The sequence below is a fragment of the Polypterus senegalus genome, chromosome 1 (assembly GCF_016835505.1).
Source record: "Polypterus senegalus isolate Bchr_013 chromosome 1, ASM1683550v1, whole genome shotgun sequence".
Lineage (NCBI taxonomy): Eukaryota > Metazoa > Chordata > Cladistia > Polypteriformes > Polypteridae > Polypterus > Polypterus senegalus.
The window spans coordinates 12,797,676-12,809,685 of record NC_053154.1 but is presented as its reverse complement, the minus strand read 5'-3'; the positions used below and the strand labels follow the sequence as shown (position 1 = coordinate 12,809,685).

The following is a 12,010-nucleotide window of genomic DNA, read 5'->3' as shown; positions in this document are numbered from 1 at the left end:
ACCACTGTTTTTGTTTTCTTCTGCAATTGTTATTTTCTCTGTATTCTAACTTGGATTATGATTATTTTTTCTGTTTTGTTTTTATTCCTGGTCCCCAATCCTGTATTTTGTTCTGTGTCTTCAGCGGTGGGACCTCATTATGAATTAGGACTCCCAGGTGCTGCAGTCACAAAACTGTAATTACATGAGTGTCCCACATAAGATGTCTGCCTGCCACTGTATGTCATCTGTATGGGAGCCACAAAAGCACATAAGTCCCACAAAGCACTTCCAAAAATGCCAACTAAAGGTGGGCTTTACTGTCAAAATCCTGTTAGACACAAAAATTGCCTCAAAGAATCTTTATAAAATAAAAGATTTATTTTTTAACAAAAATGCTCTGTAGCACAAGAGGCTGCAAGGAGCAGAAAAAGAAATTACCTGAAGGCAGTGCAAACACAGTCATGATACAGAATTCAAAAATCGAGTTAAAAATCCAGTAATCACAACAGGTATAAAGCACAAGCAAACACTCCACTTTCTAGTACATTGAAAATGAACCACCCTGGAACTATGTGAGACCCTCTAAACTCATAATACAGAGGTCATTATGGATTAGGACTCACAGGTGCTGCAGTCATAGAGTTGCAGTTACTTGAGGGTCCTATATAAGACTCCTGGCTGCCACATAAGTCCCAAAGAGCACTTCCAATAATGTCCATTAGAGGTGGGATTTACTGGCAAATGTAGGCCTGTAACTTTTAAAATATAATGTTTTCCAACTCTTGCTCTTGGGCTATTCAACCTTCTTCGGTAAAATTTAATCATCTCTCTGAGACACAAGTTTTGTTATTATGCTTGTCTCTGTGGAAGAGATCAATTTTTAATATTAGCACATTTGATAAATATCATTTATCTGTCTATGAAACTTGCATTGTTTGTGGGCTGTGCTTTTGGAGACCTCATGTTCTGCTGAATATTTCCCCTTATTCTTTGTCTCTATTCTCATCCGTTATCTTCTTCTGCTTATTCCATTGTTATTGGACATTCTCTTTCCGGTTTAGCTTTATATTGTAGGTTATGACTTGACTTTAAACATTTCTTAGTCTTGGCTATAGAGTTTGTTTGATTTTTATTGAGATTTGGTATCTCTGATTTTTACTGGTTCATAAACTTCTTCCCCCAATGTTGCCTTCAAGACACAGAATCGCCGCCGACCTTCATTCCTTTTGTCGCTCACCCTAGGTAAACCACTGTTGGCTGTCATCACTGCCAAGCAACATATTAGTGAGGGGGTGGGAAGGGGTCTCCTTTGAGGGTACCACTTGGAGAATCGTTGATTGCCAATGCAGATCACTTAAACTGTCTATGGTGACCCATCGCAAGACACTCCACAAACAGAGAATCACAACTCTATAAAATTAATAATAATAATCTGTGTGACCCAAATCCAGACAACATGCAACCCGTAGTTTAACAATCTATGGTACATAGTATTAAGTGTTCTGTTTTTTGTATTTGGAAAGATTTTTTTCATTGATTTTGAACGTTCAGTTGCTAGAGGGTGCGTGAGAGTATAATAATCTAGTCTACATGTATAACCGTGTCCCTCGGCATGTGCTGTGGTAGGTACATTAGTATGAGGTAACCGAGCAGCTATTACATGTTGTTCATTCCCTATATGAATATGGTGAGAGTTGTGTCCGAATACTTGCCGTTAAACCAAGGTTGTCTTGTCACCACTCCTTGTTGTGGTTATCATGGTCAGAGTATCAAGGTGCAGCCAATGATTTGAGGTTATCCAGTAGGGGAGGCTAGGGGTAGCATTCTCACTTTATTTAGATGATGTTGTCTTCTTTGCCCCATCTGACTGTGACCTTTGGTACTCTCTTAAGCGATTCGCTGTTGAGTGTGAAGTGGCTGGGATAATGATCGGCAGCTTCAAGTCTGAGGCCATGGTTCTCTCTTGAAAAAGTGTAAACTGCGCTCTTCAGGAGGAGTAGACTCAAGTATCTCGTGATCTGGTTCTTGAGTGATTAATGAGATCAACAAGTGGATTGGAGTGACAGCTCCTTTGTTGAGGGTGCTGTACTGGTCTGTGGTGGTGAAGTGGAAATGACGTCAAAGGACAAAACTCTCGGTTTAACGATCAACCTACATCCCTGTTCCTGAGCTGTGGGTAATAAACAACAGAAATGAGATTGTGAGTACAAATGACAGAAATGAAGTGTCTTCACGGGCCTGCTGGGCTCACACTCTATGCCAGGCTGAGAAGCTTAGCGATTCATGAGTCAATGCTTCTCTGGATCAAGAGAAGACAGTTGTATTTTGGTCATGTTGTAAATAAACCCCTGGTACGTCCCACGGGGTGGAGACCCTGTGGCAGACCCAGGATACATTGTGTGGGGGATTTTATCTCTTGGCTGGCTTTGGAATGCATGGGAATTCCCAAGGAAGACTGGGAATCTGTAGCTGGGGAAAGGGAAGTCTGGGCTGACCTGCTTGGCCTGTTGCCACCATGGACCTCACCGGGAAAAACTGATGAGGTGAGGTTTTGAACTTTCTGTTTTTGGCTTATCATGACACTATTATTGTATGTGTTATCTGTAGAGAGGGGTGGTCATTGGATCATTGGAAAATGGAAGGTTTTTAAGCCATGAGCATTTGAGCTACTGAGTCTGAGAGAAATGAAAATGTATGAGTTGTACGTTTGATTTGTGTTTTGTATTTGAAAAGCTTTGCTTGTGAATAGTAATATAAATGAAGCTACTGTAATGTATTCTCTCTCCTTCCCATGATAATCATGGAGAATTTCTTCTGCAATCCCAATAGTTGTTTGTATTTCTGTTAATAAAGTCTAAGCTTTAATTTTAAAAGCAGTGTCGGAAACTAAATTTTTTTAAATCTCAGTTTTTCAGGTACACAGTAAACTTTAAACCTTCTTACATTATGGCTGACCTCATATAATTAGAAAAACGAATTCACTAAAAGAGAGGTGTGTGGAACTTCATTTTGCTGTACTGAGCGCAGCATGAGAGTCTGCGGCTTGATCGGCATACGCAATGATGCCAGGCTGTCAAATACAGCGGGACTCAGGTGTTTTGATCACACTAATTAATCCACGGGACCCCTTGAATCCTCAAAAACCAAAAACTGACGGGTTTCTAAAAATGCATTGATCCCATGGGGGCGCCAACGAGCCTAAAACGCAACCTTACAGACCCAAGTCCTGTGTTCAAATGAATAGTTTAATAGAACCAAACACCTTTATAAAGTTTCTGTCAAGGTAACACAAAGACAAATATTCTCGCTTCCCTCTCTCTTCCCCCCTCCATTCCTCTTCCACTCAATTCTAACTCAGTGGGTTGTGGCAGAGCAGCTCCTCTTATCTAAGACCCAGGAGTGCTTCTGGTACTGGGACATGGTCTGTAGGAAGTCATGCGGAAAGTGGGGATTTCTTTTTTTTATTTTTTTTATTTTATTGATTTTATTGAAATCACACAATATTCCATAGAAACAAAAATAGGATTGAAGACAAACAAATTATCCCCCATCCTTGAGAGAGAGCATTGCCAGCAGAGTAAAACTTAAGCTAGTAAAAATATGTACATAGATGAATTAATAAGTGAATAAAGATAAATGGAGAAAAAAAAGAAATGGGGAGAGAATCTGCTTCCTCTGTGCTTTAAGAGCTTATTCTAATATATTATCGAATAGATCCTGCCAGGTTTTGAAAAAGTTCTGCACAGATCCTCTAAGTAAGAATTTGATTTTTTCCAATTTCAAATAATATAAAACATCAGTTACCTACTGACTTAGAATAGGAGAGTTAGGATTGTTCCAGTTGAGCAAGATAAGTCTACATGCCAGTAGTGTAGTAAAGGCCATTCCAGTTTGTTAGTCCTTCTCCACTTTAATCGCCTCTGTGAGCCCACCAAACACAGCTGTTAGTGAATTATAAGGGATTGGGACACCAAGGCTGTCTGATAGGCATTTCAAGATTTTGGTCCAGAATGATGTTAATTTGGCCCAGGCCCAAAACATGTGACCCAGTGAGGCTGGAGCTCGATTGCAACGTTCGTAGGTTGGATCTCGGACTGGAAACATTTTGGACAATTTTAAACAAGAGAGATGTGCTCGACAGATAATTTTGAGTTGAATAATTGTATGCTTTGCGCATATGGAGCTCGAGTGAATTCTCTGCATTGCTACCTTCCACTCCTTTTCTGAGATGCTGAGTGAGAGATCCTTTTCCCATTGTCCTCTTGGATCTTTGAAAGAGAGGGACAGTAAAATGGTTTTATTATATTACAGAAATGCTGTCTGAATCCTCGAAACTGAGTAATTTTTTTCCAGTATAGAGGTAGGTGGGAAGTGAGGAAAACTGGATGGGTTCTGTTTAACAAAGTTTCTAATTTGAAGATAGTGAAAGAAATGTGTTGCTAGAAAGTTAAATTTAGAGTGTAATTGTTCGTAGGATGCAAAGACATTGATTATATAAAGATCTCTAAGTGTTTTAATCCCGAATATTTTCCAGACATTAAAAACTGCATATGTTTGTGAGGGCGGGAAAAGGTGGTTCTCGTGCAGAGGTGCCACAGATAAAAGCTTCTGTATCTTAAAATACTTCCTACATTAGTTTATATTCTGAGTGAGTGAAACACAATTGGGTTGTTAGTATATTGGCAATAATTTGTATTTATTGAGGTACAAAGCAAGGAATATAAAGAAGTACTTCAGGATTTTATTTCTATTGCAGACCAAGCCTGTGTATGTTCATTTATTTGTGTCCATGTCCAGGTTTTTATAGTTTGTGTGTTTGCTACCCAGTAATAAAACTGAAAGTTAGGTAGAGCCATGACACCTTCTGCCTTAGGTCTTTGTAGAGTCGCTCTGATGTTTTGAATTCCAGATAAATGAGGTTATGGTTGGATCTAATTTCTTAAAAAATGAATTACTGATGTATATTGAGATGTTTCGAAATAAAAAGAAAAGCTTAGGAAGGATATTTATCTTAACAATGTTAGTTCGTCCAGCTAAAGTGAGACGGAGGGTTGACCATCTATGGAAGTCTTGCTTAATTTTTTCCATACAGATGGCGAAATTTTGTTGATAAAGAGCTTTATGTTTACTTGTGACATTTACTCCAAGGTATTCAAACTGATCTTCGATGATAAAGGGGAAGGTGTCCAATCTAATATTGTGTGCTTGAGAATTCACTGAAAAGAGCACACTTTTAGTCAAATTAATTCTGAGACCAGAAATCCTTTGAAATTCTGTTAGTGCTGTTAGGACTGCAGGCACAGTATTTTATGGATCTGATATATACTGTAAAAAAGTGGGGATTTCTAATCCCTGCAGCATCCCCTGCCAGCACCTGTAGAACCCAACAGGATTGCATCATGTGACTAAAGTTTCCAGCATGCCCTGTGGGTATCTGTACGGTTACCAAGGACCAAGGATGCTGCCATCCAGCATCTTGGGGAAGTATGCAGTCCCTATAGGTTGTTTCTTGCTGTCTCAACATGACACTGAAAGGTTCTTTGATCGATGGCTGTTTTATATTGGCATCTTCTGCTAAGTCTAGAGCTGGGATTATCCTGCATCTCATTGCCATGGCCAGTTAATGGACTGGAACCTATACTGACAAGGACATCAGCCCAAACGCGTGGCATCCATCACACAAGGTATGGCACTATAAATCCCTCGGTTCCAGTTAGTGAGTTTATGAGAAAATGTGATTGAACATGAATTCAGAAGAAGATTATTGTTAAGAGTGTTTCCTTTAATTTTAGCCTGCAAACGTCTGCCTGTTAACTAACTAGCACAGGTCTGTGGCAGAGTGGCGTTGCAATTACATACTTAACTCTTTCAGGGCAGATGTCAACTTCTGGGGTGGAGAGCAGTAAGTTACTGCAAACAGTGAGAAGACTCACCGTTATGTTTTAGTTCGACTCTCTTTGCTAGAGGGAAAGTTAGCTTTTTTGGTTTTGTCCGAGATTCCCTGCACTTGTGGGAGTAGTGAAGAGCGAACACCGACAAAAATGGCATCGACATCGAATGCACAAAGCAGAATACCTCTTGGACGATGTTTTGCATGTTATCACTGAATCGGACTCTGACTTGTAGGATTTTGATGCAAGCGATCAGGAGATCGCTATCGGAAAAACAAAGCGAGGTACCGCCATCAGCTGATCGATCGCCAGCTAATCGTGGTGCCGAACACGTTTGTGTAGATGAAGACCGACACTCATAATGACATGAGGTACAAACCAGATTGCGATGCACTATGACTACAACTGCTGCTGCCGTCCTCGTCTCCCGTCACGGAAAGACAGCCTGGTTGTCAGCCTGCCGCAAATTTCTGTCAGCCATCATGCCGCCTGTGAGCAGCTGGAGCCACAAGGGACTGTGAACTGGTGGCTACAACGCCCAGCAACTGATATTTTATGTTGATTTATATGTGAGACCCAAGCTTTGGTTGAATTTTAGAAAACTGTGTTTTTTGGGGAAAATATTCAGACTTCAAAGACTTAAATTAGGTTGCCATTAGGAAATGGCCAGTTCACCTAAAAATGTTACATTTAGCCCAACTCTTCCCCAGAATGAAGGAATGAAAACAAAGACCTCCGCTCATAAATAAAGTTTAGGTTAAACTGAAGATCTTTTATTCAGAATGCCCAGGACCTGCTTTGCTTTAGGGATATTTCTCAATGTTAGAAACACTCAGTTAGTTTACAATGCTCTTCATAACTATCGAAAGTAGACACTGTTCATGTGACATAAAGTAACATTTTGATTGGAAAAAAAGGTATTTAAGGTAATTCAAGTATGAAAGATTATTTGTGCTAAAATAAAATGCAATCCGATGTGTTATCTACACCGCAATACAATGCAAAATTACATTTTGTTAAAAAATGTTCTAAATATCTCATCAAAAAACTAAATAAAAACAAACACTAATCATATGAACAGGATGTACAGTACTGGACAAAATTATCTCTCTATTATAAAAGAAAATCTTTGGGAGGGAGAGTAGGGAGACAAGACGTGATGTCTCGGAAGACAATTTGAAGTCCCGTCCCGAGAGAGACACTTTAACTTGCTCCCAGCTCTTAAAACAACATCAAGTGACAAGCAAAACACACAGCTCACCAGCATCAGAAAGCCAGCAGATGATCCGACCTCTTCACCTTGCGTGTGTTCAGCCATCCTAAACCCCCACCTGCCCACCCTTCACAACACAAGCAGCAGAGACGCGAAGTAGCAAAAGGACAGCTGCTGTACAGGCTTTGAAATGATCGGGCAGTGCGACAAGCAGAAAAGGCAGCTAGCAAGCAGCAACAAGCCAGCAGATGATCCGACAGCTTCTCCTTATCATGCATTCAGCCACCCTAACCCCACTGTCCCCCTTCACAATGCGAGTGGCAGAGACACGGAGCGGCAAAAGGACAGCTGCTGTACAAACTTTGAAATGATCGGGCAACGAGACAAGCAGAACAGGCAGCTCGCCAGCAGCAGAAAGACAGCAGATGATCCGGCGGCATCTCCTTAGCATGCGTTCAGCTGCCCGACAATGCGAGCAGTGTTATACGTACTCCAAGAAAGAGATGTAACCATGCCCGGGGCCAGAAATAAAGGACAAGTATTGTTTTTACAACAGTTTTAAAGTAAAAGTGAAAATAATGCATATGTAACAATTCCCATGAAAATAACAATCTCTTTAAATTGTATTTCCGGTAAACCAAACCTGGGGGTTGGCGAAGCGCCCCCTAATAGTATATAAATATATTATATAGTATCTGCGAAGCATTAGAATAGGGTCTTGTCAGGTGTGCCCACTTTTGCTTCCCATTATGGGGATCGAACCTCAGACATCAGCACCCTGAGGCAAAGCCTCTGACATTGCACCATGGCAGCTGTTTCCCTTACTTGGCAGGGTGAAGATAAGAGTATGACATTCTTTTTTAAGTCTGAATCTCAATCTGATTATTAGGTGGTTACCTACCAGGTAACACTTGTGGTTGGCCAGCCAGTTGGCAAACATCTGCCACATCCTCTCAGTTGCGAGAAGCAGATCATAGATATGTGATACAGTATCTGTCAAATAATACAAAGACTACACGTCACGTGTTTTGCCCTTATTGGGGGGTGTCAGGTGTATGCACTTTTGTATCCACTGTGCCACGGCAGCTACTTCACGTATTTGGCAGGGTGAAGATCAGAGTATTACATTCTTTGTAAGTCTGAATTGCAATCTGATTATTAGGTGCTTACCTACCAGGTGTGGCAGATGCCCCTTTGACACTGGACCCAGGCGAGCAGCCATGTGATGTACACTACGTACACCGGGAACACTTGGTGGCAGCCCCCCTGGGTTACATCCCTGTTGGGCTTCCTGGACCCCGTGATCATCAGAGGTGACTGTGCAGAAGTTGCAGATATAAATAAATGTGCTATATAAATAAATGTTGATTGATTGACCTATAAATACCTGGGAGTGCAGCTGGATGATAAATTGGACTGGACTGCCAATACTGATGCTCTGTGCAAGAGAGGGCAGAGCCGACTATACTTCATTAGAAGGCTGGCATCCTTCAACATCTGCAATAAGATGCTGTAGATGTTCTATTAGATGGTTGTGGTGAGCGCCCTCTTCTACGTGGTGGTGTGCTGGGGAGGCAGCATAAAGAAGAGGGACACCTCACACCTGGACAAACTGGTGAGGAAGGCAGGCTCTATTGTAGGCACGGAGCTGGACAGTTTGACATCCGTGGCAGAGTGACGGGCGCTGAGCAGACTCCTGTCAATCATGGAGAATCCACTGCATCCACTGAACAGGATCATCTCCAGACAGAGGAGCAGCTTCAGGTACAGACTGTTGTCACCGTCCTGCTCCACTGACAAACTGAGGAGACCCCACACTATGTGACTCTTCAGTTCCACTCGTGGGGGTAAACGTTAACATTATACAAAGTTATTGTCTGTTATACCTGCATTGTTATCACCCTTTAATTTAATATTGTTTTTATCAGTATGCTGCTGCTGGAGTATGTAAATTTCCCCTTGGGATTAATAAAGTTTATCTATCTATCTATCTATCTATCTATCTATCTATCTATCTATCTATCTATCTATCTATCTATCTATCTATCTATCTATCTTCCTGAGCCCGTGTGGCCACACCCAGAAGTGCAGCCTAATTTGGCGAATTACCACCTGGAACCCTTCCGGGTTGGCTATAAAAGGAGCCTGCAGCCTCTACTCAGTGGCCAGAGTCAGGAGGAAGAGGACGAAGCTGCCTGGCAGGAGTGGAGGAAGAATAGAGTGATTTTTGTGAGTGTTTTTCTTTTTGTGTGTGTTTTTGGGGACTGTGAAGGGCCTGTGAGACATGGGGAAGACGTGCCCCACGGCTGAAGAAATATAAATCTTTTGTTTCATTTTTACATGCCTCCGATGTCAGTCTGTGTCAGGTCGATGCCAATATAGAATCTTTGCCACACGGATAACACTTGTGGTTGGTGAGCCAGTCGGCAATTGTCAAACATTGATTGCATGAAGAGTCCATACAACTGCCTCACAGGAGATTCGGTTCAAATCCTACTAACTCTTTACAGTATGTGAAGTCTACATGGTCTCCCTGTGTGTAATAAGTGAATAAGTTTAATATGTCACTCTGCAAATATATTTTATAAATTGACTTTTCTTTCTACTTACATGCACAGTTGACACATTTAGCACAGGGGCTCATCATTTAGAACTGCTAAGCAAGACAAGACAAGAAGACAAGACTGATAGACACAACTGTGAAATGGGCAGTCAGACTGAGGACTGTTGTATATTATTTTTTGTGCGACAAAGTCAGTATGAAACTGTATCCTCTTTGCCTTGTTTGGAATGGCACGATTCACCTAAGTGCGGGGCCCTGCATGTGAAGAAAGAGTATAAAGCCTTGGCACATTGCCCGGCACACCTTTGAAGATGACAGACGGATGTGAGATAACGTCATCCGATCCTGAAAATCCTTCTAGCACAGTGACGAAAATGGAAGAGTCTACACATCGGGCCCCCATTCTCGAACTGGATTCTTACCATTGGCTTCCTTCGTCTGTTATGCAGCGTAAGCCGTCATTAAAGAAAGCAAAGTTATTTTTCCTATGTGATTTCTTACTGCCGTATCACTAAGGGAGGAGTATCGCCTTTTTATATTATATCTATATAGATTTGGGTTATGTAACATACCACAATTACAAAAGAGCTCATTCCATCAAGGGAGCTAACACCCTTTGCTGGATACACTGTGTCCATATGGTTTTTCCTGTCATATCCCCGAGAAATGCTTAAAAGTTTATTAAGTCACCCTAAACCTGCTTACTTACTTACTTATTCCTGCTGTCCCTTCTGGGCTGCCAACAATCACGTTCCTGGAACGTCGGTCTTGGGTGGCTGTCTTTAGGTGAGACCAATACTCTTGATGTCAGCTTTAATCTCACAGTGCCTTGTCCTCCTCTTTTTCTCTTGTCCATTTGGTTCCAGTTCCAGGCTTTGTGAGTGACGTTGCTTGCTAGTTTTCAGAGTATTTGACAAATCCACTTCCAGCATTGTCCAAAGACTACATTATCCACTAGCAACTGTTTAGCTTTCTGCCACAGGTCTATTGTTACTGATAGCATTCGGCCAGCAGATGTGGATCCAGTTATCTATACTAATAAAAGGCAAAGCCCTCACTCACTCACTCACTCACTCACTCACTCACTCACTCACTCACTCACTCACTCATCACTAATTCTCCAACTTCCCGTGTGGGTGGAAGGCTGAAATTTGGCAGGTTCATTCCTTACAAAAGTTGGGCAGGTTTCATTTCGAAATTCTACGCGTAACGGTCATAAATGGAACCTACTTTCGTATACTGTATACGGCCATAGCAGGCAGATCGGTCGCCGTGTGAGGCGGAGTTACATCTTGCGTCTTGCATCATCACGCCTCCCACGTAATTGAGTGCCTGCCCATATAAGGTAAATATTCGCGGGTGAAGGACTGTGCTTAGCATATTCATAAGTAAGGCTGCTGCGCAACTCTGCACGCCTCCCATGTAATTGACTGCCTGCCCATATAAGGTCGTTCTTCGCTGCATTGTGTTCATTCCTTTCCTTGCTTCGCCAATGAAGCAGCCTTTTTATTTAATCCACGGGTTCTCCGCTGTTTTATTGTTCATTTGTTACGATTGTTATAGTTATTGTGTAAGTATTTTACATTTAGTTTACTGTTCACGTACCCATTTCCTTTATTTAATCTGCGGCTTTTCTGCTGTTGTTTTGTTCGTTTGTTACGATTATAGTTATTTGATCCCCTTTCTTTGCCTGACTGCCTGCCCATATAAGGCACTCCACAGATTTTTTGTGAAGCAGCCTTTACACAGCTTCTCCGCTGTTTTATAAACAAATGCCATATAAGTCCGTCCTTTCTCCTTGCTTTGTGGTTCTCTACTGTTTTATTGTTCGTTTATTACGATTGTTATAGTTATTATGTAGCTATTTTAGACTTAGTTTACTGTTCAAGTACCCATTTCCTTTATTTAATCCGCGGGCTCTCCGCTCTTTTTTTGTTCCTTTATTACGATTATACTTATTTATTGATTCCCTTCTTTAGCTGACAGCCTGCCCATATAAGACACTCCACTGTTTTTTTGTGAAGCAGCCTTTACACAGCTTCTCCGCTGTTTTATAAACAAATGGCATATAAGGCCGTCGTTTTTCCTTGCTTGCCCCTGGTCAAGCAATTACAAAAAATGTTCCATGACTGTAACACTTACATCCAGGACTTCTACTCCGCAATCGTTCCTCCCCCACACTATGCGACTCTTCAATTCCACACAGGGGAGTAAATGCTAACATTATTCAAAGTTATTGTCTGCTTTTACATGCATTTTTATTACTATTTAATTTAATATTGTTTTTTGTCTTAGTATACTGCTGCTGGATTATTACTATTTAATTTAATATTGTTTTTTGTCTTAGTATACTGCTGCTGG

At 41.3% G+C, this 12,010-nt stretch overlaps 1 protein-coding gene across 1 annotated transcript in view; it reads left to right on the top strand.

The window, feature by feature from the left end:
• lrrc4ca (leucine rich repeat containing 4C, genome duplicate a) overlaps positions 1–12,010 on the top strand; it is a 2,071,324-nt gene that overhangs the window by 679,202 nt on the left and 1,380,112 nt on the right. The window lies entirely within an intron of this gene.